General features: G+C 43.6%; 1 protein-coding gene across 4 annotated transcripts in view; it reads right to left on the bottom strand.

Moving 5' to 3' along the window:
* The window catches only part of Adra1b (adrenoceptor alpha 1B), a 112088-nt gene extending 92475 nt beyond the window's left edge, over positions 1-19613 (bottom strand). For 3 of the 4 annotated variants that reach the window (XM_060363822.1, XM_060363825.1, XM_060363824.1), the window contains exon 1: positions 19464-19613. The gene's annotated coding sequence lies outside the window, so the exon portion shown is untranslated. Of the gene's footprint in view, positions 1-17145; positions 17246-19463 lie in introns of all 4 variants that reach the window. The other variant, XM_060363823.1, reaches the window with a different exon arrangement.
* Positions 19614-25159: the final 5546 nt, after the last annotated feature.

The raw sequence follows: 25159 nt of genomic DNA, 5'->3' as shown, positions 1-25159 counted from the left end.
GCAACTTTCCTATGTTTATAAATAAATGTATGTAGGATTTGTAGATGTTTGAACTTTGTATTAATGTTTTTCAACTTTCTATTTAATATATTGTGGAGGTATTTCCAAACCAGGAAATACAACTTACGGACTTTGTATTAGATGTAAATTAGGCAGCCATAATGTACTGAGCTATTTCTTTATTTGAATAATGTACTTTAAGTTTATAAAAATGTGCTTTGCTATGACATGAGACGCTAGTGTGGATAATTATAAAACTACAGTAATATGGTTGTGTTCCTACTTATATAGTAGTTTTCTAGGCATGGTAATATTAGTTCGTCATCTGCGGATGCCTTTGGTTCCTGTCAATATTGTGAAATTGCCCTTACATGATTCCTGGGCTAACCCAGGGTGAGTGGTGGAATGACAGTGCTAATTCCCATAGGCTGTGTTTGCTAGCCTTTGACAGCCTTTTAAACTAGTTAATCTAGTAAGCGAAAAACTACTTTAGAAAGTTAAGCTTAATTTATGTTACATGACCACGGTTTTATAAAATTAAGTAGTTCATTGGGTTATTCATGGTGAAGGGGTGGGTGCTTGCAACTCCTTCAAGAACTGTTCAGAGTTTTACAACTAGAAATGACCAAGTGTTTCCGAATTTAGCACTTACTGTAGGCATAAGGTTATAGGGTAATTCAAATGCTGATTTCTAAATGCCCCATATCTGGTTGCAAGCCTTGTTCTGAGAATCTTCTTCTTGTATAAACTCTTGTTCCCCAATGGTCCCCTGATATGTCAATAAAACAGCTTACAGCCAATCACTAAGGAGGAGAAAGAATAGGGCTGTACTTGCTGCCAGCCAGAGGAAGAGGAGTTAGAGGAGAGGAACCAAGGATTCAGCCATGAGCAGAAGTTCAGGAAACATTAGGAGAGGAGCTCAGCAGGAAAGCTACAAAATGGAAATATTCTGGGAAGTATATTGGGAGGAAACCAGATTAGCCTAGAGAGTTAATAATAGAGTAATAACTGCTCAGTTCTTGTGTTATGAAGCTTATTAAAAACAAATATAGAGTCAATTATTTATATGATTGTCAGGTTAAGAGTGAAACCAGGAGAAACAAACACAGTTAATAAAAATAACTAACAACCTCTTCATAAACACCTTAAGAATACATTATAACGATGAGTTTTCTCTTTCATTTTTGATATGATTTTAGAGCCATGTAGATAATCTCATATACTTATTATCCAGGCTGACTTGCTGTCTGCATTCTTTGCTCCCATTCCCTCTCCTCTTTTCCTCTCCTCCTGTTCCTGTTTATTCATGTCACTTTGTTTTCTGAAGTAGATATTGGTTGCAGATATGATGTTCAAATATCTTATGGTGTGTACTTTCTACAAGCTTGTGTACGCCCCTTTAAACTTGGTTTAAAATGTAAGAGCATTGGGTATGTCACTCCCAGTTTAAAAGTATGCCATGTCCATTGCACATATTTACTTTTCACTAATTGTTTTAGTCTGTTTCATACATCTATCCTTTCCTTCCGTGATGAAGGGAAGGAGATGACACAGTATTTGCAGAGGCCAGATCTCTTTCATATTTGTTAATCAGAATTATTTCTTTAGCCTGTCTTCGTCTTTGACGGCACTGGTGTTCTTGAGAAGTAACACCTTCAGTTTTTGAGATTCCTCAGCTTCTAATTCGCTCTTTTTTTTTTTTTTTTGTGAAAGGATTGAGGACATGCTTTTGTGTTAGAAATACTTCAGATTAAATGCCTGTTGTCCTTAATAAAAAATTGCTCCTACTACTATTATTATTATATTTTTTGACACAAGCTCTCATCGTCTATCCAAGACTGAGCTAATACTTTCTGTGTGGTTCAGGCTGGCCTCAAACTCAAGGCAATCCTTCTTTTTCAGCCTCCCCAGTGGCAGGACACAGGCATCTGGGATTACATTCTTGGCTACTATTTCATTATTACTGGTATTATAATCAATTTCTGCATTGGACTGTGTCTTAGTTTCATTTTGTGTTGCTTTGATAAAACACTGAAAAATATCAGCTTAGTGAGGACAAGTTTATTTGGCTTGTACTTTCAGGTTATAGTCCATTATAGCAGGAAGAATCAAAACAGCAGGAGATTGACGGAACCAGTCACGTGGCATCCATCAGGAACAGAAGAGTAAACAGTGCTCAACTTACTTTCTCTACTCCTAGTCCAAGATCCTGCCTAAGGAATGGTGCCACCCACGTTGGGCAGACATTTCTATCTCTGTTAGTGCAATGATGATAATCCCTCTTAAATATGCTTATAAGGCTCATCACCCAGGTGCTTCTAGATTCTATCAAGTTGATAGTTAACACTAACTATCACAGATGGTTTGCTTTTCAGTCTCTTTTCACTTTCAAAAGTCCGTGATTCGGATCTTACTCAGAGTTCTCAGTGTGGGCTGGGCTAATTTTGGTCCCTGCCTCTTCTTCGAAATGTACTGTTTTCGCTTCCAAGTTTCTTATCCTCTTAGAAATACCTCCTGTGGAATAGCCAAGTACTCAAGAAACAGCCAAAGAAAATTAATTTTAAGATTATAACATCTGTCACTCACACCAGTGTCTTGTGTAACTGAGTTGTTGAGACCATTGGCTACATGACAAACTATCTTTCTCCACTTTAGCCTGTAAATCCGCTCTCTACCCAAGATGACAAGCCTGCCCCCAAGTAGTTCTGGTTGCAAGAGCAGGTATTTGAACATTTGTGGCTCTTTGAGCTAGTTTCTCTGTGTTTTACGGACACAGATTGTATGGTTAACACATATTTTTTTCTTTCTTGAAATTACTTTTTACATATTTTTAAGAAGGATCAGTGTGGATGGCTTAATGAGAAACCATTCCCACTTTTGGATAAAAGCCCCTAAACCTAATAGCATGTCATTTGAGGGTTGGATAGATACTCCTCAGTTGCATGGGACAACTGATTTGTTTTTGCTACCCCACCCTGAGATATAACTTAGATCCACACTGATAATTGAATTTATTTATTTTTTCTTTTTAATTTATCATTGGCTTTCAGCCACAGGAAAAGCTGTCTGATGAGCAGATGGCTCAGACCACTTCTATCTGCTGCAGCCAGCTCACTCAACTACAGAGAACCCCATCATCTGCAGTTCAGCTGGCCCGAGCCACCAAGAAAGGGATGCTTGTCTTTGAGGGTAGATGTGAGCGTATTGCCTCATAGTTTAGATAAGAGTTTCCTTCATAGGGTCAGGTCAGATCTTGCACTCTGATGTCATAAACTTCCAGGCAAGTGGCAGAAGTTCGGCACCATGGGAGTGTTCCCTAGATTCAGCCAGGAGTCTCGGGAATCTGGTGAAGTGAATTATAAGCCACTGAGTATGATGCTCATTACCCTCTTCTTGGAAATAAATTCCACTTGCTTCATCAGATAATCATGGACTTTTAAAACAAGGAGTGACTTTGGAGGTTATGTATTTGAATGTTTTTGCAGCCAAGTCCACTGAGTGAGCCTAATTTTTGTCCACTGCAGGGACCCTGAGAGAGAGGTTCGGTTTGTGTGTAGTCCCCATGGACCTTATAGAAGAACTGGTAAGGGGATATATTGGAGCTGGCTGTTTGCTCTAGCTCAAATTCTACAACCATGATGGGTGCAAAGGCTACTTAAACTGGGTCTCATTCTTGAATGACATATCAGAGAAGTGATAATTTTGTAGGCAACACTTTCTGCATCTTGCCTTCTATTCCAACCCCAAAGATATCCCTCCAAAGTTCCTAGAAAAAGAAGTCATGGTAAAAAAAATTGCATGTGTGAATCAAATATAAGAATCCTAACACTAGTTGGCAAGATCCTGATAATGCATTGAAACTCTGGCTGGGGCACTGTTGGGAGCTGGGTCTATAATGCTGGAAGTGGAGGTATGAGAAGACACAGGTGGCACTGAGAGTGAAATCACTTATAGATAGGCTTTGGTAGCCATGACATCCAAGACTTTGCTCAAGAGTAAACAAAGTGACCCAGAGAACCTAAATCCAACAGTAGCAAAGAGAATATGTATTCACCAAGAAAATGGTCATGGGAATGAGTTCAACTAGTTTAACTCCCTCTCTCATGACCTTGAATCTCTGCAATGTCGATTTGTCATCACTCATTCCAGCTTTGGGGCCTGGAGAGCTACTTAACACTTGCTCTTAGTCAGTGTGTCTGTTGGTGTCTCCATCTTTCTCCTTGTTAGAGTTGAGATCTGTTCATTGCAACAAAATTATCCTGTTATCCCTTCTACCAATTAGCTAGTAATCGCAAGATAAACAGATCCTCAAGGAGCAAGCTTGACAGTTTAGGGAGATGGAGACTTACAGCTGCCAATGCCTCAGTATTCAGCAGCTTGGACACTGCCAAGCACAGCTGTATGCTCAGGCTATTGAGCCATGCAAACATCAGTAGTAAATGCCTGATGCCTCGCTGCAGGTGGAAGGCACAGATGGTTAGCTGTCATGACACTTGTCCTTGTCAAAAATCATTGTTATCTTTCTTGTCTCAATATGACCTGTGCTAGCATAAAAAGAGCTCTGGGAGCTGGCACAGCTGGGAAGCAATGCCACCCAGGGCCTACCTAGCTGTGCAACTGTGCTTAAGTTTCTTCATTTCTCCCCAGTCATTTTCCTCGACTGTAAAATAGCAAAACCACGCATAGCAACCAAAGATGTAGAACTAACAATAGGACAGCCAGAAGGGTGCTTAGGATGGAAACCCGCATACCCACTGATTCCAGTTTCCTTCACTTTTGGTCCTGGAGGTATTTCTATGAGATTCCAAAGGTCTGAGGAAGTTTTTGGTGTTTTGGTGGCAGCATGGCTAGCAATCTTTAAGGTACCATTTAGTTTATAATTCTGTTAACTTCTTTGATGAAACAGTCATGGACCCACAGGCCCCTTTTAGAACGCATTCTCCCCCACGCATCCACGCAGTTTATAGATCTAAAAAAGAAGGGTGTGGGTGGGTTTTGTGTTCAGCGCTTGCTGATTGGATCTGTTTTTGGAACTCTCTAGGATTGTTGACAAGATGCTAAAGGGCTATAAATCAATCCAGAAGAGTGTGGTCCTGGAAGAGGGGGATTTAGGGCATTTCCAGGATACCTAGGGCCACCAGCCAGGCTTTCCAGGGCTCTGTGGCCCTTGAGTCTAAACTTGAGAAACACAAGAGGTTTGGGTAGTTCCTAATCCCTGTAGTTTATATCTGGATGCGCTAAAGGCAAATGCTTCTCTGAGCACATCCTAAAATCCCAGTCACAACAATGAGTGCTACAGAAGCATTTACAATACTGGGATTTAAAAAAATACATACGACCCAAATATGGGGTACCACACACTAAATCCCCACACTCAGGAAACTCAGACAGGAGGATCCTGAGGTAGAGGCGACCCTGGATGATGTAGTGAGACTGTCTGAAAAGAAAAACAATTCCTGTAAAAAAAAAAAATCTGTTCTCCATACTGCCCCACCCCCGAGCCCTCCCTTCTCCTGTAACACATTCATCGGTGCTAATGAGGCATGCTTTTTCTAGGTCGTTCCTCCTGACCTCAGCGGTCTAGGAGTGATCACCTGGGCCATGTCTGGCCGAAGAATGAGTTTTTTTTTTTTTTTTTTTTTTTTCCTGCCTGGGACACAAAGCTTCTGTTATTTGGATCTGGGAGAACATGCAGCTGTATGAGGACATGGCTTTTGGTCAGCTGCCATACTAGACAACGAGCAGTAGAGGAAAGCAGCACAGGAAGAGGCAGACACACAGAGCTAGAGAGCAGGGGATAGATTTAGGAACAGAAAAGAGGGAGGGGAAGTGGCAAGGCTGATGGAGGAGGTCGCTGTCATGTGATCTCATTGTACAAGATTCCGTCATCTTCCCACATGGAGCTTTTTTTTTGAGTTTGATGCACCTTTCCATTCAACCTGAACCAACAGACTTTTTTTTTCTTCTGGCAACCAGCCAATCCTTAATTAAGACAAAAGACTTCATGCAGTAAGTGATGGTACCATGTCCTCTGAAAATACTCACTCTTCCCTTCATCTTTCCAATTGGCATTTATCTAACCCAAACTGGACAGCACCGTGGGTACTGGCCCAAAGGATACAGTGATGAGCAAATATATTTGGAGATTTGAAATTTTTTCAAGTGTGAAATGGTTGAGAGGCTGGTTCAGTGAGGAAACAGCACAGTGGCTGTCACTGGCAATTTGAAAAGCGACGATAAGAAGAATGAATTAGAGTTGGTTTCTCTCTTGCCAGAGGGCATAAGAAAGCTTATGGGTAGAGATGAAAAGGGGATAGACTGAGACAGGGGATAGTCAATGCTTCCAGTAGTTTGGCAGTGAGTAAAGATGGAGGAGTCGTGGGTACAGTTTGGATATTTGACTGTTCCCTATCGATTTCTGGATGGAAAACTTGTGTCCTTCTAGTGTGGGAGGTGGGTACGGTGCCTTTAAGAGGTGGGGCTTGGGTTTAAAGTCCTTAAGTGAAGAGTGAGAACACTATTTGTTGTTCTCATAATTTTTACAGCCTGCAGTGAAGTTTCAGGGAAATGAGTTACAAAAACTGGCAGTGGTGACTCCTGTTCTTTTTTCTTGCTTCTGCATGTGCGACCCTATTGCCCTCCACTATGAGACCGTGCTGATATAGCACTAGCTAGAGCTGAGCTACCACAGGGGTTCAATGCTCTCTAAAACTGTGAGGGAAGCCAACCACCATGCTTCACAAGTAGCCTGCCTTAGGCATCCAATCCCAGGCACAGGAAGCTGGCTGATGCCAACAGCTTGCCTTGAGCATTGCATTTTTATTTTCTTTGCAGGACCAGAATGACTGGTGTTCATGGGTCTGAGCAGTACACAAAGCATTCCATAAACATCAAGATGAAAGGGTCACTATGATTCTGCCCCAAATTTCCGGATGGAGAGCTCACTGTGATCAGATTGGGTGATTTTTTTTTTTTTTAAGGAAGGTTGTTTAGCTTTTTGGGGGGTGGGGTTCCTAACTATGGACTCTGGGATAAGACACAGGCTGGAGCTGTGCAGTGCTCAGCTTCCAGTGAAAGCCTAGCTGGAAGAAGGCCCCAGGAACCAATGGTACTCCTTGGAGACACGAGAGACTACGTCTTGCCCACCTTGGTTAGCACAGGACACTTCTGTAGAGAAAGGACTGTGATGTAACAGCGAGTCCGAGCGAATGGCTGTCATCCTGGATCTTGTGAAAGACTCTTCTTTAATATTAAGCAACCTGTCACGGGACACACAGCTGTATGTACACACAGACACACACACGAGTTTACATGGACTGCATCTAAGTGGATGCTTTTGGTATGCAGTGAGAATGTGTGGCTCTGACCTCCAGACCTGCCTAGACTCACTCTCCCCTCATAATCAGGGAGATAGATTCAGAACTGGCTTGTGGGATGAGTCACAGAGGCGGCCAGGATGAAGGGCAGGATCCAGCCTCTCTGGGGATCATTATTTATAGTTCTGACTGCTCAAGAGGGAGGCTGAAATCATTCCCAAGGAGTACTGCCGATGAAGAGTGATGGGATAACCGAAGGATGTTGTTCCCACTGTCGTGCTCTCTTGCAGGCAGGTGCCTGTTGCTCTAGGAGCTGGGACCTGGAGAAGTGCTGTGTCACCCCAGGGCTGCAGAATTACAGGGAGGAGCAACTGAGCTGCCCGCATCTCAGCCTCTCCTCCAGCAGCTGTTGAACCCCTGTCCCCAGTGTCCAGGTAATCTCTATGCTAATCTGAGCAAATCTTCCTCATCCCCAAACAAATAGAATCTCTCTAGGCTGACAGAGGCCACTGATCATGAAGGATGCTGTTTTGATTCAATATGGCACAATCTAAGCCTACATCCAGATGCCACTACCTCCACCATGCTTCTGTAAAAAACAGAACACCTGACATGGAAAATCTGCACCCAGGGACCTGTTCTGTTTTCCTGAGGGTGTGATACTTCTTTGCTGGGTTTTGTGTGTGTGTGCACATGTGTATGCACTTTGCACAATGTACTTATGTGTGTGTGTGTGTGTGTATGTGTGTGTGCGTGCGTGTGCTAGAGGCCATCCATGTCTGTCACTCGCAGGTACCGGTCAGTTTGTCTTTTGAGACAGGGCCTCTCATTGTTCTGGAACTTGCCAAGTAGACTAGGCTGGCTGGCCAGTGGTTGCTTGTCTCTGCATTCACATTGCTGGATTCACAAATGTGTGCCATCATGCCCAGTTTTGCTTTTATGTGGATTCTGGGAATTGAATTCAGATTTTCACGATTTTAAGAAAAGCACTTCGCTGCCAGAGTTATCTCCCCAGCTCTTTGTCAGATGTTGAAGGACACTAAAATACCAGGAGGGGCTGTTGAGCATCAGCATTTTGGGCAGGCTCTGGGTCTCATGAATTATGGCTCACAAGTGCTTAGGACCCTTCTCGACACAAAGGCAGTGCTCAAGAGGTTAGCTGATGGAGGGACACATGTGTGATCTTGCCAACTTCTTAGTTACATAGTTCCAGCTCTTAGGTTGGCTATATAGTACAGAGAAAAAAATATTCTCCCAGGAGCCAGACAGCCCAAGGTTCTAATCTTGCCTCTTGCACCAGAAGACCTTTGGCAGCTCACTTAATCCCTCAAGCCTCATTTTACTCATCTATAAAATGGAGACTCCTGGGTACCTACTGCTTCCTGAGGATCAGGGTAAAGATTAAAGATAGTGCCAGCATGGTAGCTCACATATGCCGTCTAAGCGCGGTGAGAGGTCACTGTCATCCAGCAGCACTCTGGTTGAGTTGATAGGTCAGCTCTCACTTGGCAGTACTTCAGGACTGCTGTGGGGGCTGTTTTGTCCATTGGTCCCTGCGACAGTGAATTCACTGTCAAGTTTCTAGGATCTAGAATCACCTAGCAGACGAACTTTTGGGCCTGTTCATGAGGGAGCTTCTAGACTGGGTTAACTGAGCTGAGAAGCCCCACTCTGGTTGTGGGTGGTATGTTCCATGGGGTGTGGTCCTGTACTGAAAAAAAGGTGGGGCGGGACAAAGAGAGAGATGAGTGCCAGAGTTCATCTCTCTCTGCTTCCCCACTATGGTTGCAATATGACTACATACTTCAAGCACCTGCTGTCAGGCCCCTCCCACAATGGTGGTTTATTGGGGCGCTCCGATAAACCTTTCCTTCTTTAAGACTCTTCCTTTAGTTTTCATCTATGTTGTTATAGCAATGAGAAAAGCCTGCTCAGAATGCTCCTCTCAGCTTCATGCTGTCAGTGGGTTCAAGTGTACCATGAACTGTGTTCTGAGCTAAGACAGGAATCTCTTGGACTGGACACCAGCTGCTCAGTGCAAACCTCAAGCTATGACCCTGGATCATGACCTTGGCTGCTGGCCATGATCATGGATTAGGCAACACTCGGCTACTTGCTCTGGACTCTTGATCCCAGTGGGTCACTGTGAGCCCAGTGGCCCTGACCTAGAGATCACCCTGGCATTTGGTCTTGCCTGGTGATTTCCTCCTTTGATTTGGGGGGCCTAATGAGGCCATAGGATCCTGGTCACATCAGCAAAATCCACTTATCTGGGTTGCAGGACACACAATTCGCCCCATGTGTCTTAAGGTTGTTCCCAAGGAAGGACAAAGAGAAGAGAGGGCCAGGAAATTAAGCTTTAGGGAAAGGGGAGAATCAGGAGGTGAAGAATAATCACATTTCAAAGAAAATCAATATTTTTTTTCTCAGAAGAATTTTTTTTGAGACAGAGTCTTGCAATGAAAGTTTTGTTTTCTTTGTATGTTGTGAAAATATGCTTTTTGTTTTAATCCCAAGTGTGGGATTTTAGTTGGGTTATAGTTCGTCCACACCTGTTAGTTGTCATGTGAGGAGTGTGATCTTTGCCAGCTGAGAATGGCCTTCAATGTGCCGCATGGAGAGGGATGTGGTCTAGGACTCTGAGTGTATACATATGAGGCTGAGAAAGAGACTGTGAAAGCATTTGGTGGAGTTCGGTGTGGCGTTTGGTGTTGACGTGTGGTGTGCAGCAGTTTGGACAGATGGAGAGACCAGAAACAGTATGACAGTTTGGAGCAGACAGACAGACAGAGAGAAACGCTTCGGGGGCACAGCAGCATGAAGGAGGCTGCTGCTTGCATCTGCAGTTAACAGAGATTGGTGTAGAGCCCTGAAAGAACTCCTTGACCCTAAGTAGCCAAAAGAGGTAAAGGGGTCTGAGCCCCCTCTCTACACTAAACTTTTCTCTCTCCTGCTTAAGGTTGGGGGGTTGTTGGAAGGGAGGTAGAGGCCTAAACACCCCCACCAGAGACTAATCACTTTAACGGCACAATGACTGTTACTTGTCTTCAGGACTTCAAGAACCCTTTAATTGGCCTCTTCTGAGACTGGGAAGAATGCAGTAATTACCGAAAGCTCAGATTTTGTGCTGGGCAGATCTGAACTTACAACATGGTTTGGCTACTCGCTACCTTGGGCAGCCTTGGGCGAGCTGCATCACCTCCACTGGGTCCTTGCTTACAAAGCAGAGCTAGTATGGGACCTACCTTATAGACTTAATGAGAATCTAGGCAAGATCACGAATATAAGTGCCCACTAAAGCATTACGACTGGATGCCATTTTTGGCCCTTGTGGTGGCATGATCATCAAGAGCATTTGGTGAGATGAAGTATTTGAATCCTGAAAGCTGGAGAGCACAGTATTGACACAGGGAATGGAAACAGTCATTTTTTTCAGTTTTTGGAATTTGACGGCTGTGCTGTTAGCTTGGGTGCATAGCAACCAGAGAGCCTGGAGGGCTCCCTAAGGACAGCCTCCTGAGTCAACATTTCAGTCTGTTGCAGTGTGAAGGAAGGGGTTCAGACTAAGTCCTTCTGCTGTCCCAGGACCTTGCATGGCCACCAGCTTTGCTGGGTCTTTCCATCTTAGTCAGGTGACTTAATAAAGATGTGTCACCTGTAGTGTCAGGTATGACAGCTTTATATGACAACTGTTTGCCAGGGTGCACAGCTCTAGATTGCCTGAGGCACACTACAGGGCCAGGCAATGAGCCTCACGGAGAGACTCATTCCCCTGTTTTATCACATCTTAGTATTTTCAGAAAAGCATTTTAAGCAAATGAATTGAGCTTCTGACCACAGCACTGAGTCACAGGCCCACTGCAAAGGGCATGTCTTCCACTCCTTAGGGAAAGAAAACATGAGACGTTCTAGAGCTGGGTCAGAATGGGGAGCTGCTTCCTACTGTCTGCTAAATGTCTGAGACAAGCACCAGACCCCAAGGATGAAAGGGAGGGTGGCCAGGTTCATTTTAAAAAAAAATGAAGATCCTATCAGTAGTCCATCTAGAAAGTCATATGGAAAGGATGAAGAGGCTTTAACTCTGTATGCATACCACATCTCTCAACCTCTGTAGACTTCTCCAGAACCCCAATTTTCATAGAATGCTAAGATACCCTTTATGGCTATGCTTTTCACAAATGGGAGGCACCACAACCACCTGTCATCTTCCATATTCTCCTTTCCACCAGATTGTATGTACAGCCATGCGCTAAAGTGGACCCCTCTGTTAAATCCAAGGACTGGACTGTGTTTTCATTCAAACATGACAGTCCCATTCGTATTTGCTAATGATTGGTTTAGGGATAGTCATATGGCCCAATTCTGGCCAGCTGGACCTGGGTCAAAATCTTCTAGAATCTTCTGGAAAAATTTTGCTTCCAGATAAGAGGAAGGCATGATAAGAGACATTCTATTCTTTTCTTTTGTATATCATCATGTAAGGATACCAGGTTTGGAGTGATGGCAGCTGTTTTGCCAGCCAAGGAGAAAGCCAAAAGCACAGAGACTTAGATTCAGAGTCTTGGTGAAGTCAAGCCCTATTCTAGCTCTGTAATCATCAATATGTTGACTTTTGTTAAATAAAGCAACGAAAATCCATTCCCACACCTGTCCCAAAGCAGCTGAATTAATACACGAGGAAACCCTTTCTTATTTGGCCCTCTCTTCTTCTTCCTTTCCTTTCTTAATCCAAAGAACTCAAATTCCTATATCTATAGAGTCAGTGCAGTATAGGAAATGTATACAGGAGGCTAACTGGCGATTTTGAGGCTCTCGTACAAGGGTTAGCATTGCTGCTTGGCTACAGCTGATGGTGCTGATTCTGATTCTGGAATGCCATGACACTGAGACCAGATGTTTTTATCTTTTTGGAAGAAACCAGAAACTAGAATTTTATGTGGTATCTCTCAACTTCGAGATGCATACCTAAGTTATGAAGAAAGAGGTACTACGGCACAAAACCAACACTTCCATGCATTGTTAGCCTAAGGATCAGACATCTATACTTGGTTTTATCTGCATAATTCCAGACCCACGGATAATCATCCTCCGCCATGGACTTCTTGCATGGTGGGTGAACTCTGCCTCCTCAAAACAAAGAGATGTGACAAGTGACAGCGGGCTGAAACTTTTGAAACCATGAGCCAAATCAAACCTTTTCATTGTATAAATTGCTAATCTCAGGTATTTTGTCATAGGACCAGAAAGCCAACTAACACAAATAGGTTGGAGGGAACTTATCTCTAAGTTTGAGGTCATAGCGTTTCATGGGACTGAAAGCATGGTAGCAAGAGCTTCAGGCTTGTGGTCACATTGCACCCACAGTCAGGAAGTAGCATGAGATGAATGCTGGTGCTCAACTCTTTCTCCTCTGTGTTCAGTCTGAGATCCTATGGCACGGTGCCACCCACATTCAGAATAGGTCTGCCCACCCTAGTCAAACCACTCTGGAAAAACCCTCATACAAACATCCAGTCATTTGTTTCCATGGTGATCTCAAACCCCAGCCAAGTTGACAAATGAAGACTACCCACAGCAGCCATGAAGCTAGAATGCTGGATGCACTTTCTAGGACTTTGCTATTTTATACAGCTTTATCAGTGCCAGGAAGACTCACGATATTTTTCTCAGCAGCCTTCCGAGTTTGTATTCATTCTAGTGAATGATCAGTTGTTTTCTGTTTTTTTTTTTTTTTCCCCAGAGAAATGAAAATACCCCCGGGAAATGAAAGGACACTGCAAGAAGAGGGCTGTGTTGAAGGACCATGTGTGTCAATATAGCTTTGGGGGAAAGTTCAATCAGGTCCTTCTAAGCAAGGCCTGGGAAGCTGTGGATGTGATAGCCCATACCCAAATGAATGTCCCATGACCCAGGAGCCTGACTCAAGAGGGGCAAAGCAGGTTGTCTAATTTAACCCTACCAGTTATAAAGCTGCAGACCATCAGGTCTGCCTCCAGGCCATTTACATTAATGGATGAAAGGTGTCAGAGAACAGCTAACACGGGCTTCATGGGGCGCATTGTGTACAGCGCAGCGATGGTCCTTGATGACAAAAGAGAATGAGTCACCATCAGCTTCAGGAATTTGGAAGAAATGCCAGTGAAGCCTCGAATAATGATGCAGCTCCAACACTGAAGAAGGCAAAGGGCAGGTATTAGTGGGCAGGGAGCAAAAAGTGGTGGTAGGGGAGGCCAGGCACATAGCTACAGAGTTTTAGCAGCTCGTGGCCGTATGACAGGAGCATGGTGATCTGGGATAGTGAAGAAAATGATTTTTTTTTTTCATTTGAAAGGAAGACTATGTGCCAGTGGTGGTGAATCCTTCCTGAGGGACAGAGTAGTTTTGACAGCTTCTAGAAGCTCTGCCAGGCTCCGGGCTTTTAGTCGTGGCTATAGGAGCTGACAGATATCAGCGAATCTGAGCACTTCTGAAAGCATCCTGGGGATCTTCAAGACGGAACACCCTACAGAAGGTGGAGGACAACCTAGCTACTTCTAGAGGACAAGAAAGAGTTGCTAAGGAACACAAGAGTGTGTCTGTATCAGTTACTTGTCCCTGTGGCAGGATAACCGAGAGAAGACATACAACAGGAAGGATTTATTCTGACACAGTTTCAAGGGCTTCAATCCATGGTCGTTTGTTGCTTAGGGGCCTGTGCATGATAAGGCAGAACATCATTTTAAGGGGCTTGTAGAACATACTGCCTCCGTTGGTGGTGTACAGGAAGAATGGAAGGAGGCAGAGAGGGGAGGAAAGAGAAGATGGGGAGAAGGACAGGGGACAAGATACACCTTTAAAAGTCAAGCTCCCAACGCCCCATTTCCTCCATCTACATCTCACCTCATATAGTCCACTAAGGTATGAGGTCATCAATCGACATTTAAGAAGCCAGCATCCTGGTGATATAATCATGACTCAGTACCGCCACCTGAGGACCAAGTGGCGATTTTATATCTAGACCACAGAGTTTTCTTTTCTTTTCTTTCTTTCTTTTTTTAATTGAATTGAATTTTATTTTTAACCATTTTTTTTCACTTTATGTCCTGATTGCAGCCCCCTTCCTCATCTCCTCCTGGTCCCACCCTCCTTCCCTTTCCTCCCTATCCCCACTCTCTAGTCCACTGTAAAGGGGAGACCTCCTCCCCTGCCATCTGACCCTAGCTTATCAAGTCTCATCAAGGACTGCCTGGATCCTCTCCCTCCCCCACACCCCGCCCCCACAGTGTTCTGGCAAGGCCGCACTACCAGGGGAAGTGATCAAAGAACAGGTAACTGTCACACTTTGGGCAGAGTATGGAGAGTCTTAAGGAAGAAGGAAGGCTAGAAGGACCTGGAGGGGACAGGAGCTCCACAAGGAGACCAACAAAGACTGCAGTGTTTTCAGTCCCAGTGGGAAACTGCCATCAGGGTGGAGACACACTTTCTGTCTTCACAAAACAGCAAGAGGTAAGGTCAACAAGCTGACGGGTGCATGTTTCCAGAATTGCCAATAAGTATCTCTTGTTTATTCATTCTGGGGAGAGGTCAGCAAAGAATAATCATCAAGAATGTAAGCCTTGCCATCTGATGGTGTCTTCACTTGCCAGTGTAAATCAACCTAAAAATCAGCATGGAGATGAACGCTGGCAAAACCACCTTCCCTGTGGTCTCCACCATAGTGGGCAGCATTTGTAACCATATGTGGATGGAGGGGTTTTGTGCTAAGATGAGAACAATGATAATGCCAAAGCTTGCTGTGAGCAGGGTTGCATTAGGGATGAATACCTGGAGGAAGGAGAGCAAACAAAACTGGATTGAGGAAGAAGTTGAGATACCATCCTCACTAGAGTTATCTCCTGGGGGGCCCTCTGTGGTAAAAATCCTTAGCAGTTACTGACCAAGGCCTGTATGGAATGGCCCCATTTTGGGCAAGGCCCTGTCTGTAGCTGGTAAGGTCAAATCCAAACTGACCTGGGTGTTTGCTGTCAGCAATTTTAGCTATGTGATCCTTTCTGGAAGGAGTTATGAGTGGTGGGCCACCGCATCCTCTACTGAATCCATATCCTGAATCCAGAGAAGGCCTTTCTGCTAATTATTTGAGAAACTGTTTCTTAGCACTTTGGGCTAATTCTTGACCACAGCTGTTGGACAAAGTCGGTGAAATTCTCATGATGGTTAAGAGAGCAGAGTGTGACAAGGCAGGAGATTTCAAATGCAGGTAAACTAGGCTTCAGAGTTCACATTGGTACTCAGCTGTGATGGTTAACCCTGGCTCTCAAATGCCAGGCTCTAGAACCAGCTAGGAGGCAAGCCACTGTGCGTGCCTGTGAGAGGCTCATCCTGACTAGGTTAATTAAGGTAAGAGGAGCCACCCTCATGCAGCACCACTCCCTTGCTGTGGGTTCTGGACTTCATGAAAAGGAGAAGGGTTAAATGCCAGTTTCTTGATGAGGTCTTTTTATTCCTCCCAAACTAGATGTACCCAATCTTGCCCTCTGTCATGAAATCTTTTTCCTCCCTTCCTTCACAGTCATGGTTAAAATTGGAAGCCCTACTTGTGTGTGTGTGTGTGTGTGTGTGTGTGTGTGTGACACTTTTTCCTAATTTTCTTTGTGTCCCCAGTTGGCTGACTATAAAACCCGGAAAGGCGGTACTCATGCTTGTGTTCTTGAGCCTCCTGGTCCAGTGTCTAGCTCAGATACACTGCTATTATCTATTATAGTGGTCACAGGTCACACGATGCTGCTGTGAACACAGTGAATTGTGTACCACGGTCCCCAAATGCTTTTCACAGATCACCTCTTTTCATCTCCATGACAACACTATGAAGCCAAAACTGCTATTATTCCCTTTCATAGAAAAGAGGGTTGAGTGTGCCACTCAGTGACAGCACTTGCCTAGTACGTGTGAGGCTCTGGTTTGACTCCCAGCACTCCTCATCCCACACCAAGAAATACGTTTTACAGCTAAAGAAATCAAATAGAAAGAAGCTACCTTACTTTATAGCTTATGGCTAGGAAGTTTTAAAAAGAAGTTGATATTTAAACTCAGGCATGAAGGTTCCTGAGTCAAAAAGTGTTCATTGAATGAACTGCCTATACAATTCATGGCAGAATGAGATTAGATCCCTAGATGGTTCCTTACCTGGAAGATAAGGACATTAGCTGCCTAACCAGAGGTGCTGATGAACTTGGGGAATGTAGAACAGAGGGACACTTACATACTAATGGACCAGCCTGTTGGGGCAGAACAAAAATATCTATAGCTATTCCAGGTTCGTTTTTTTTTTTTTTTATCCATCCATCCATCCATCCATCCATCCATCCATCCATCCATCCATCTGTTGTATGTGTGCATGCATGTCTGGGTGCATGCATGTGTATGCACACAGACACTAGAGGTCAGCCTCAGAAGTTGTTACTCAGGAACTGTCCACCTTGGTTTCTTTTTGAAACAGAGTCTTTTATTGCCATGGAGATGACCAATTTGGCTAGGCTGACTGGCTATTGAGCCCCAGGGATCCACCTTTTCTGCCTTCTCAGCTCGGGGATTACAAACACATGGGGATACGGTGGCACTTTTATGTGGGTTCTAGATATCATTCAAGCCTACTCACACCCAGTATAGTTAGTGGACAACACTATAATGACTTAGCTATCTTCCCAAGCCCTGCTTTCCATTTGCCAAAGAAATTCTGAAGATAGATAATAAGTGTTCCACGTCCTTGATATCAGTATTGAACCAGAAAGAAAGGAGGAAACGCTCTATAGTCTTAGTAACTGACCGGAAAAGACTTTCTGAAGAGACCTACCTGGAGCAGGAACAGGTCCTTGACAAGTCCACCTGCCACAGAAGGGGACACTCGGGGTGTGCAGTCTAGCTGTGTCTGAACAGAGGAAGTGTGCTCATTGCTGTAGAAGGAGCAGGAAAACTATGAGGGGGTGGATTGTAGAGCCACGGAGAGTGAACTAATCAGCCGTGCTGTGTTGTGCTCTGTATAATCACCCCCCCCGACTGTCATCAGACAGTCATCTATGAATTCTAGAAAGCTTAGAAAACTTCAGCACAAATAGATTTTCTTTGAAATAGCATCTCATATAGCTCAGGCTGGCCATGAGCTCACTATGCAGCCAAGGGTGTTTTTGAATTTCTGATTCTCCCAGCCTCCACTTCTCAAGGGCTGAGATTACAGGCATGCATCCATCATGCCTGATTTATGTGGTGCTGATATTCGGACCCAGGGCCTTGTGCATGCTAAGTGAGCATCCAATCAACTGAGGCACATTCCCCAACCCACAAATAGATTTATTATGGAAAATGGAGAAAGGACAGTTTCTTGGGACCTGTGGTGAAGTGAGATTAAGAAGATAGATAATAAGAGTCACAACAGCAGGAAAAGACAGAGATCTCAAGGACCATTTAAGACTTTGCTGCACCACAGAACTTGGGGTCTAAAGCAGCATCACTAAAATCGCAGGAGTTCTGCAGGGAGTTGTATATCTAACATTGGTAACATCTCGAAAAGGATTTAACTATTTTCAGCACAAGTAAAGCAAGAGCAGGAAGACAGTTCTTGAGGGCCACGCCTATCCAAGGCATTCCTGGGTCATCAGACATCCTTCAGGACTGACAGGGAGAATTTCCTTATTTATTTATTTATTTATTTATTTATTCATTCATTCATTCATTCATTCATTTATTTTCCTTATTCATTTATCAGTTTATTTGTTTTTGTATGTGCATTGCTGTTTTGCTGGCATGATGTATGTCTGTAGGAACGTGTTTGACCCTCTGGGACTGGAGTTACATACAGTTGTGAGCTATGAATGCTGGGAAATGAACCTGGGTCCTCTGGAAGAGCAGTCAGTGCTCTTGAGCCATCTCTCCAATCATGACAGAGAGAACTTTTAAAGCTGACCTCTAGGACTGCTCCTGTCATGGGCCCTGTTTGGAAATCCCTCTCTCTTCGGCTCCCTGTTCACAAGTTCCTGCAGGAATCAACCCAGCCCATCCCTCCAACAACAGAACCTCAGCTGAGGGAATTTCTTTTCCTTACTTGGCCTAGTCAGAACTTTCCAATTGCAAAAGCTGTAGGGTGTCTTCAATAGTAATCTGAACTCAGACTCCTGAGGAAATCTTTGTTCTGGATCTTCCTCATTTTTGGACTTAGGACAAAGTACTTATGTTTTAAGAGCAGCTCTCTTTTTGGGCTACTTCCCCAAAATGGTTTATTATGTGTCTGTCACTGTATACATGACCAAATGCAAGGATAAATATGATTATCCGTATGTAGCTTTAGCAGCCCAGCCTGGTGGTGCTTGGAAGTCTGTAGTTTTCGAGCGAACACAAAACTCTCTCTGCTGTTCCTGGGAAGCTTTGCTGTGTCATGACTATATCATTAAATAGGCTTTAGAAAAAGATAATTTGCCTGTTTGTCAGGAACCTCATCACACCTAGCCACCACCTTAGAAATAATTTGGTTAAATCAGTTTTATTAAGGACCTCCTGTTTGTGAGTTTACTTTGAGACTAACCCCAGCTGGAACTGCTGTGGGCTTTAGGAGGAAAGTATTTATGTTTTACAAAGGGAGTTTAATTAACACACAGGAGTCAGAGGCAACACAGAAAAGCTTACTGAGAAAGGAATTTTGGGACAAAGAAGAAGTTTTCTGGGTTTCTTTAAGCAGGAAACAAAAGCTGATGACAGTCATCTTCAACTGCCCCTGGAATTACTAAGACCATGGTAGCTTTCTAAGACTTTTGGGAAGAAAACACAGTGCAGTGGTAAGGGATACAGCAATGTCTCTGAGTCAAACAGGAGAAACCAGGAGCAAGGGATCAAATCAAACAGCCACTATGGCTACAACCCACATGCAAACATGCTTTTTCTTTACATCTCATGCTAAACCTTCTCCCATTCCATCTTAAGTTTGCCTGTTTTACTCACTATTTTTTTTTTCAGAGTTCCATGAATGACTTAATGGCTTTGTGATGCCGCATCCCACAAGATTAGGAAAGAGAGAAAAGCAAGCGATTGAGTCAAACTCCATAAGGAAACAAACAAAAAACCAGAACAGTTTCAAAAAGCATATTCATCTTGGCATCGTGTAGCTGACACTTTCGTACTCACCGAAGGCGATCGTTGGAGAACAGAGAACGCTGTTTCTTTGACGATGCCTTAGATTTCCTGAGCCACCAAGCTAAGGCCAAACCAGAATTAGGTCCCCCGAGATGTCCAACAATGTCCGCTATCCCCGAAATACTCCTCTCTTCCCGCTAAGTGAACTTTGCTGTTAGGTTGCAGAAACAGCCCACTCTCCTGGTTAATGATTGGACAAAAGTATCAATGGGAGAAAGCGCTATGAAGCTGGTTGTTTCTTTAGTAAGAGCTAAGAAAAGAGGACTTAGTGTTTCAAGGGTCAGGGGTGATCTAGTTCTACTCATGATTTGATGGGTGAAGAAGCTGATGACCAGAGAGGTGAAATGGCTTGCCCAAAGCCACACAGCTAGAGTATGAGTAGCTACATCAGTGGGTCTCACCTGGGGGTTGCCTGACCCTTTCACAGGGGTCGCCTAAACCCATCTGAAAACACAGATGTTTACATCATGATTCGTAACAGTAGCAAAATTGCAGTTATGAAGTAGCAACGAAAATAATTTTTATGTTTGGGTTCAGCAAAACATGAGCAAGTGTATTAAAGGGCTGTTAGGAAGGCTGAGGTAGGCATATGCCAACGGTGTGGCCTGGGCTTCTTGTCGATGAGCTTCCATTTCCTTGTTTAAGTAGAGGTGGTAACATTGTGTACATTCTTTCCTTTCCTCTTCTTTTATTTCTGCCCTTTCCTCTCCTGTCCCCTCCCCTTCCCTCTCCAACTTTCCCTTTCCCTTCCCACACCCCTCTCTCCTCTTCTCTCCTCTCCTCTCCTCTCCTCTCCTCTTCTCTTCTCTTCTCTTCTCTTCTCTTCTCTTCTCTTCTCTTCTCTTCTCTTCTCTTCTCTTCTCTTCTCTTCTCTTCTCTTCTCTTCTCTTCTCTTCTCTTCTCTTCTCTTCTCTTCTCTTCTCTTCTCTTTCTCTTTTTCTCCCCTCTTCTCTCAAAGTCTAATGTAGGTGAGAATGACCTTGAACTCCTGATCTTCCTGTCTCTTCCTCCCACGTGTTGGGATTACAGGATCACACCACCACAGTTGACCTGTTTGCAACTAAAGAGGTTTTGGAGCTTATTGGATAGGATTTGTATTACTGACCTCTTTACTAAGGCTGAGCCACTCCAGGGAGCCAGGGCATGCTGGCAAAGCAAGTTGTGTTGAAGATTAGAGACTGGCTGCCAGAATAGGTACAGTGAGGTGTTGCCTCAGCTCTTGGTAGAAGTGTCCAAATGACAGGGATGAGAGTTTGTTTAAGAATGAACTCATAGAGACTGTGGCAAGATCTGCACAGGGTTAAGCTGGATGGGGTCCCAGCACAGAGATGGGAAAGTGGACATGGGGTCCTATCCCTAAGCAGCAAGGCATTTGCAAGCGATATTCACAGACCAAGGGAAAGTCAGATTTCTCCAATAAATAAAACTCCAATGGATTAAAAAAATATTTCCATTTTATATTCCCAACATACTCCAGGTACGGCCCCATTCCCAGGTCCCAGGCCAACAGAAAACACACTCCCTATTTTTTATTTTATTTTATTGTGGACTTTTTAATATATTTTTTTATCTTACAGTTCTTTTGCTTCTTTGTTTTGACTTTCAATTTTGTGTTTTATTAAAAAAAATTTGTTTGGGTTTTAGAGAGAGTGTGTGTAAGGGTGTGTGTGTGTGAGTGTTGGGTAGGCAGGAAGGTGGGGAAGAGCTGGGGAAGGTGGCTGAGGAAAAGACATGATCAAAATACATTGAATAAAAATTTTAAATTAAAATCAATCAATCAATCAACCAATCGACAAAACAAACAGAAAAACAGGTCTAATACTATAGAAATCTAATAATGTAGAAATCTTGACACTATTTCTAATTACTATAATTATTCTCACTTCAGCTAACAATTTGTCCCAATGCTTCCTCAGGGATCTGCCTACACTCCTGGTTTGTAAAGTAGGCATGAGTGACAGATGGAAGGTAGGATGGACATGGGGGAAAGGAGTCCCAGGAGGGCAATGTGCTCTCCATGGTCAAGGGTTAGGGGGACAGCAGAAGGAGGAGTGATGAAATGGCGGTAAAATGGAGCAGGCTGGGGTCATGCTGCTCTAAGCTGAAGGTTAGAGCTCTTAGGCCCTTTCCTGTGAGAAAAACAGACTCATTACAGAACCAGGTGTAGAGTACCAATCTGTTTATGCCTGCCTCTGCCTCAGTCTGTGGAGTGCAGGACACTCTAAAAGTGTCCACTAAGGAGTCAGGAACCTCTTTTCTGTTTCCTGGATCTCTCTGTCTCTCTGTCTCTCTGTCTCTGTCTCTGTCTCTGTCTCTCTCTCTCTCTCTCTCTGTGTGTGTGTGCGCATGTGTGAGTGCATGAAATTTGTGCATGTGTATATGTTTGTATGTAGAGGTGTATATTGTGAGCTAGCATGTACATACATGCATATGTGGGGGGCTCAAAGAACAACCTCAGGTGTTCCCAAGTGTCATCCCTGATCCCAAATAAGACAAAGCATCTAATTGGCCTGGAACTCTCACCAAGGTTGACTGGTCAACAAGCCTTAGGGCTGCCTGGCTGTGTTTCTCTATGAGAGTTCTAGGGATTGCATTAGGGTCCTTGTGCTTGTCTCAAACTTTCCTGTCTAGGCTGGCACCCTGGTCCCATTGGCTCTGTTTTATCAGCTGTGTAATCCTGGGAATGTCACTCAGCCCTCCTCTTGCCTTGGGTTTCTCAACAATGTAATAAAACCTGCTATATTGATTTGGTGTAAAGGTCTGAGACTCAGAGCACAGTGCCTGGCACAGAGAAAGGTATAAAAGCGGGAGCTGACCCAGCACTGTGGAAAGCCTTCTGGATCCAGGAGAATCTGAGAACTTTACAGCCTGGTCCCAGCTTCCTCCCTCATCTCATCCCAGTCCCACCCTCACACCCCCTCACACTCCCCTCTTCTTTTCAGAGAAGGGGAGACCCCTTTTGTTAACCCCAAAGGCAGTCAACAGAGTCAGAGACAGCACCTAATTCCATTGTCAGGGGACCCACATGATGACCAAGCTGCTCATGTGCTACATGGACCTAGGTCCAGCCGATGCATGCTCTCTGGTTGGTGGTTCAGTCTCTGTGAGCCCCCATGTGCTCAGGTTAGGTTACTCTGTAGGTCTTCTTGTGGTGTCCTTGACCCCTCCAGCATCCTCAATCCTTCCTCCCACTCATTCACAAAACTCCATGGACTCGGCCTATTGTTTGGTTGTGGGTCTCTGCATCTCTTCCCATCAGCTGCTGGGTGAAGCCTCTCAGAGGACAGTTATGCTAGGCTCCTGTCTGCAAGCATAGCAGAGTATCATTAATAGTGTCAGAAACTGGCCTCTCTCCCATTGTCTCAAGTTGGGCCAGTCACTTGTTTGCCATTCCTTCAGTCTTGGATTTACCTTTATCCCTACACTTCTTATAGGTGAGACACAGTTTTGGTTGAAGGTTTTATGGGTGGGTTGGTGACTCCCTTTCTTCACTGGAAGTCCCACCTGGCTTCAGGAGGTGGCGGCTTCAGGATCCCATATCTCCCACTGCTAGAAGTCTCAGCTAGGGCCACCCCCATAGACTCCTGGGAGCCTCCGCTGTCCCAGAGATGCCCCTGCCACAGACTTCTGTTCTTTTTTCAAGTCTTTCACCCTGCTCTCCCCACACCTGATCCCCACCCTGTTAATTCCCCACCCCCTCTCCCATTCCGTTTTCTCCTTTCATCGACTTGGGCTGTTTATTTTATTTCCACTTCTGAGTGAGACTCCCTTGGGCCCTCCTTGACTTCTTTGGGTCTGTGGATTGTAGCATAGCTACATAGCTATCCTGTACTTTAAGACTAATATCCACGCATAAGTGAGTATATACCATGTGTGTCTTTTTGGATCTGGGCTACCTCACTCAGGATGATATTTTCTAGTTGCATTCATTTGCTTTCAAATTGCATGACATCTTTGTTTTGAATAGCTGAGTAGTATTCCATTGTGTAAATGAATGTCTGTATGTAGAAGAATGCAAATAGATCCCTATTTATCACCATGCACAAAACTCAAGTCCAAGTTGAACAAATACCTCAACACAAAATCAGATACACTAAATCTAATAGAAGAGAAAATGGGGAATAGCCTTGAACACATTGGTACAGGAGACAACTTTCTGAACAGAACACCAACAGGCACTAAGATTAATAATTAATAAATGGGATCTCATGAAACTGAAAACTTCTGCATGACAAAGAACACCATCAATAGGACAAAATGGCAGGCTACAGAATGGCAAAAGAGCTTCACCAACCCTACATCTGACAGAGGGCTAATATCCAAAATATATAAAGAACTCAAGAAATTAAACACCAACAAACCAAACAACTCAATTAAAAAATGGAGTACAGAGCTAAACATGCAAATATCATCAGAGGAATCTCTAATAGACAAAAAACACTTAAAGAAATGTTCTAAGTCCTTAGTCATCAGGAAATGTAAATAAAAAATGATTCTGAGATTCCATCTTACACCTGTTAGAATGGGTGTAACTCAAGTGACAGCACATGCTAGAGAGGATGTGGAGGAAGGGGAACCCTCCTCCATTGCTGGTGGGAGTGCAAACTTATACAAACACTGTGGAAATCAATGTGGAGGTTTCTCAGAATATTGGGCATATACCCAAAAATGCTTCACCACCCCACAAGGACATTTGATCAATTATGTTCATGGCAGCTTTATTTGTAATAGTTAGAAACAACCTAGATATCCCTCAACTGAAGAACGGATGAAGAAAATGTGCTACATTTACACAATGGAATACTCTCATTCCTAATCTTATTAACTAAAATCCAAGTGCACTCCATATTATCCTTGGTTGTTTACCCTTCAGCAGTTACCAAAAGTGGTCCACTGTTAATAGTTGGCAAGTAATGTTATTTGCACAGTAGTGATATCACTAGCTATGGTTGTTCTCCCAGTTTATATCCTATGTAAGGAATAATATAGTTTTTTTTTTTTTAAACCAGGTACCCTGAGCTCATACAGTTTCTCATGTTGTGGTGACCCCCAGCCATATATTTTGTTGCTAGTTCATAACTGTGTTTTGCTACTGTTATGAATTGTAATATAAATATCTCATATACCAGATATCTGATATGTAATACCCAAAAGGGTTGAGACCTACAGTTTGAGAACCACTGCCCTGGATGGAGAAACTAATTTTTGAACTACAAACTCAACTCTACCACTTTAAGGTCCTATGTGGACATTGAAAATACTTCAAATGAAAGAAAATAGCTTCAGGGGGTGGCCTCTTCAGGCTCTATATCTCCAGCTGGTAGAAGTCAGCCAGGGTCACCCCCATAAACTACCCACTATTGTCATATGTGTATATTTCAACACAGTGACAGAAGAAACAAAAAAGAGCAAAAAAACACACTCCTTCTAAAGTTACTAACTCTATAGTAATAGCACCCAGTGATAGTGAGTTATATGAAATTCCAGACTCAAAAGAATGATTACTTATATATGATTACATACCAATATGTTCAAAGAAACCAAAGAGGAAAATAAGCTCTCTATTGAGACCACAAATGTAAATTAAATAAGGAGGGCAATGCAAGATATAAAAGAATTAGATAAAGAGTTCAAAATGCTGAATAAAAACTAATCTGAAGTGCTGGAAATAAACAATAAGTAAAAAT

The sequence above is a fragment of the Meriones unguiculatus genome, chromosome 11, assembly GCF_030254825.1.
Source record: "Meriones unguiculatus strain TT.TT164.6M chromosome 11, Bangor_MerUng_6.1, whole genome shotgun sequence".
Taxonomy (NCBI): domain Eukaryota; kingdom Metazoa; phylum Chordata; class Mammalia; order Rodentia; family Muridae; genus Meriones; species Meriones unguiculatus.
Note: the sequence above shows the minus strand (reverse complement) of the source record. Positions and strands in the feature narration are given on the sequence as shown.